At 38.7% G+C, this 4,678-nt stretch overlaps 1 protein-coding gene across 4 annotated transcripts in view; it reads left to right on the top strand.

Annotated features, from left to right (window-relative positions):
* Positions 1-378: 378 nt before the first annotated feature.
* Positions 379-4,678, top strand: part of ankrd12 (ankyrin repeat domain 12) — a 36,884-nt gene continuing 32,584 nt past the window's right edge. For all 4 annotated transcript variants that reach the window (XM_069684460.1, XM_069684459.1, XM_069684458.1 and 1 more), the window contains exon 1: positions 379-529. The gene's annotated coding sequence lies outside the window, so the exon portion shown is untranslated. The remainder of the gene's footprint in view (positions 530-4,678) is intronic.

The following is a 4,678-nucleotide window of genomic DNA, read 5'->3' as shown; positions in this document are numbered from 1 at the left end:
GTAACGTTCGTGAACGATCTGATTCTTTTGAACGGCTCTTTTATGCGAACTACGGGAACTGAGTCGTCGGTACATTATTCTGCTGTTGCCTTTTAAATTTTAAAAGCGCAGAATTTTAAATATGCGTGTGTGTTGACACGGGAGAATATAGTGCAGGCACGTTCGCAAGTCCGACCACTCTCTCACCTCGGATCTTAAGGATCCGTTCCTTTCAGAGAGCCGAACGGAGCCATAAGATCCGTCTCCCTTCAAAGAGCCAAAATTCCCTGCACTAATAAGCTCGATGGGGCTCAAGCGGTCACGTGACTCCTCTCGACGAATGAGAACGACGCTTGCATGTTTTGCTGGGCTTTTCTCCGAGAGGACGGGCGACGAACGGCTGGGATGTTTTCAAAACCAGCGATGAACGTCACACAGCCGTAGGCTACGGTTAACGTCCAATATTTAGGAAATAACTGTTTATATTGCGCAATATTCACATATAGCTGAACTTGAATGAGTCGGTGGGAGCGTGTAACCCAGTGTAAAGGTAAGACCGAAACAAGGTTTGTTTCATTGCCTAAACTGAAAGGGGTACAAATCCTTGTTAACGTTAGCCATCTGGCTAAGTTGTACAGCGAGCAGGCTAATATTAAGCTAACGTAAAGTAAACTGCGTGCGAAAATGGACTGTTATGTGTCTGCGTGGGTTTGGTATAGTTGTGTGCCACGTGCGCTGAGTACTTTATTTTCGTTAACGGAAATTTCACCCGTTTCTGCATTTTATAACTCGCTGCTTTTGAACCGAGAGCAAAGAAGCGCGATAGGAAAATGTCGGAGCGACACAGAGTGAGCTGGGTTAGCCCCAGCCAGTGAGGCTGTGTAGGGCTGGAGACGAGCTTGCTAGCTAGCTAGATTAAGCGCTGGGGAGGGGGAACGTTATGAGGGCAGCGAAAGGGGCTGCAGTGGGCTTTTGTCTCAGGCTGTGCTCTGCTCTCGTGTTGAATATTGATATTAAAACATGAACTTGAATATCCTGTATGGTGGCCCCAGAGTGACATTGCACATTTACTTGTGTTACTAATTTCAGGGCAAATGTAAATAATACTGTAGCTCGTTATGTTTACTAACCGTAGCGAAGTTGAAATTTTAGCGCTCGAGAGCATACTGCTGGCTGTGCATTGAAAGCAGGCACGAGCGACATTACCGTGAGGTGGGTGGTGTTTTCTGCAATTATTGCAAACGCCACCGTTTGTTTACAGACCAGCACAGTTGCATGAACAGTAGTGTTCAAATCTAGTGTAAAATATTGTTATGATTTGCAAATGTATACAAGCAACTAGCATAGCTTGAATATCCAGGAGCTTGCGCCTCCCAGCCTATGGCTGTGACATCTTGGGGGTGTGTTGCCTGATACAAAAGCTGCCTGTTTTCAGATGGCTGTCCGTGCAACGACCGCTCTAAACCAACAAATCGCAAACCTTTAATTCAATATACCTACATTTAAAAAGATATTATGCAGAGACGGCGTTTATACAGCTTAAATAAAGCTTCTCAAAACCTTTCACTTTTTACTGATTTGGGAACAAGCAGTACCAAAACGTGTTAAATTGCCAGTACCCTTCTAATGTTAAGAGGATTTAAACATTTTGCCATTGAGTCATACAATAGAAGACACAATTATGAATTCATGAACATTATAATCATATATACATTATAAACGGCATAAACACTTAGTTCACCAAATATTCTAAATAAAGCAGCATTTGTTTGTAAAATGTATTTGTATATATTTGAGACAAAGACAGGGACAAGCTAAACGTGCAAGACCATGCCTGTACAGTCAGAAAGAGAAGGGCAAATGAAACTTCATAAAAAATACATTCCTTATTTACAAAATAACTTTAAAAATGTTAAATTAACATCATTTTTGTTTCTTTTCTTTTTTTTATTACAAGAGAACATTTGCCTTTGGTTTCAGGGCGCTACTTGTATCCAAAAAAAGCAATTAGGCTGATGTCAACAATACCTAGAAAAAACGTCATGATCACTGAATGATTATTTGATTATGTCAGTGATCTCAAGTGAAAAATCTTTTATATTGATATCCAAACATATTTATCTCCTCAATTAAGCAACAATAATAAAACTGCCTCATGCTCCAGAATTAGAATTAACATTTCACCAGTCATCAAAGACATTGTCAGCCAGTTTGTGTTTGACAGATTCTTTTTAGATACTGCCAAACAAAAATTGTCAGTTTGTGAAACTTGGCATTCATAAAAACTAAACAATCTTTAGTCAGTTGCTGTTGTTAAATAACCCTGTTCATTGTGTGATGATTGGGCGATTGCATCAGTCTGTGTTTTTTGTCTTCTTAGTCACCACATATTCCCACATGGTTTTACATTTGCTCACGTAAAAGAGCTCTTCGGCTGGGATGTACCATGGAAAAGTCTTTTTACTCTTTATTAAACCTTGAACAACAGGGGGACTACTTGATAAAATTGCCTGGGATAATGGTCCTGTATTATATTGTCAAATACATTGCTAATCAAAAGAACGTGGCTATCAAATGTCTTCCATGATTGCCAGGAGAAGCACAGAATTATAATTTCAATGTGCTTTAAAAATAATCTTGTTAATTAGATATTTATTTATTAAACTTGGTGGCAATTACAATAGATGATGAGAACACATATATGGACTATTTGCTCTCCATACGGTATTGCCCTAACCATAGTCAGTTGGTTGTAATCAATATATTATGACATTAATTCATAATATATGAGGTTGAGAGTTTAAATATAATCTAGTTGTTACTTCAACCATAATTTTCTGACTTGCTAACAGATGATGTTGTATGTCTTTATATAGGTACTGAAATAAACCAAAATGTTGTAGTTGTACCCCTGGCAGTGCAGAGACTATAGACTTCTTCTACTCCAATTATGTACTACTACTCCAATGGTGTATCAGGTGTAAGCCTGTTGTCGGCTGCCATTGTTGATAATCTGGACAGTCATTTTGTAGACAATTGCATGTGGTGGGATATGCATGCTTTTTATTATTGTATCAGTAACATTAACCTACTATTCTAGACATGTTTTTGTAGGTATTCTTTTCAGTTGCCTTGATTGGTTTGTGGTAATATCAGAGTACACAATTGCAGGACACGAGAGTGGATAAAGATCCTGAAAGTGTACATGGCCACTGAGGGTACTTCAGATGTTGTTTCGGCTGGGAATGAATAAAATCTCCACAGTAAGGTTGTAGTGTGAGAATCAGGTCGAGGCAAATAGTTTATATTGCATTATACTGTATTACCGTGCAAATTCTTGTTATGTTTAATGGATATCTGTACCACAGTACCTTTTTTATAGCATCATTTGGGCCTAAATATATCCTTTTTATTTTCTGCAGTCATCTGTAATGTATTTGATGTCTTTGATCTTATGTCAGCTTGAAATGGCACGTAGCACATGTGTTTTTGTTATTTTTGTTTATAGAGCGGGCTGCATCTCTTAACCTCTACTTAACCATTATTTCCACCTCATGTTAGGGCTTGGCTTGGCTCCAGTTGACTTGCTGTTGGTACCGGTTTTTTCCCCCTCAATTTTGTTTTCCATTGAAAATATTACCACCTCGAAGTTTGCCAGACTTGTATCTGATGACAGGTGGAACTGCTACGACAGTATCTTAATCCCAACACAAACAGAGGAACAGGGGCATCGTTTTGCTGGCTTCCAATTTTTTAAAATGGGGATTGAGTGAATCATATTCTTGCAGTCACTGTTGATAGTAGCCTCACTGTTTAAAGATGGTCAATTTCCCTTGTCGTGCAAGTAACACTTCTCTCTGACAAATTGGTTTTCTCCAGTGTTTAACTCCCCCTTTTTATAGGCGTGTGACGGATCTCAAAACAGTATACATAAATTTCCTGCAAATGTTTTTTCTTTGTCTTTTTTTGAAAATTCCATAACTGTAGGCCTACTGTCCCTGCATCGATGCAGATTCAGAGTTAAATACACAACTGTCTTGTCTATTGTTTCACTGCAAGTCTACATCGAGATTTGGAGATTTATTACTTAAAAATGCAAAAGCACACCATGGGGGTAACTTTTGAACTTAATCCGCAGTCTACAAGACTTGGGGAGGGTGATCTGCACACAACATGGATCAACTATGATCTGTTACACCAATAGTCAGTTAGCATTCTGGGGAATGTTTCACCTTTTTAGTCCATGTAAAAGTGCTAAGCTGTATTGCACGCGCAGCAGACTGAAGCTGTATCGGAAAATATTGAAGTCTTAAATTCTGAGGCTACCACTGTCAGTCATTACAGACACATTTTTTTCACCACCGACTCCACCTCTGGCAAGGATGTCTCTGAAAGGTTTTACCACCTTTATAACTTTATTACATTGCATGTTAAAGAGATTTGACAACAAGCAGTACCATGTAAATAAACCTATCTAACCCATAATTACATATTTTTAAAAATCATATTAGTTTTTAAGTGCACACAGAGAGCAAAGTTAAACCCGAGTCAGATTACTTGTATGTACCCAATTAAACTGATTGTGATTCACACTACATTTATAGAATGTGCAGATGACTGCCAACGCCAACCCACATGTGAATTTACATCCAGTAGATAAACATTGGTTGACCTTGACTGATGACTGTCAATTTCCGTT

Source organism: Semicossyphus pulcher, unplaced genomic scaffold, assembly GCF_022749685.1.
Source record: "Semicossyphus pulcher isolate SPU_LCO1_2020_fin unplaced genomic scaffold, fSemPul1.0.p SCAF_7, whole genome shotgun sequence".
Classification (NCBI taxonomy): Eukaryota; Metazoa; Chordata; class Actinopteri; order Labriformes; family Labridae; genus Semicossyphus; species Semicossyphus pulcher.
The sequence above is the reverse complement of the archived record's forward strand: the minus strand, read 5'-3'. Positions and strand labels throughout refer to the sequence as shown.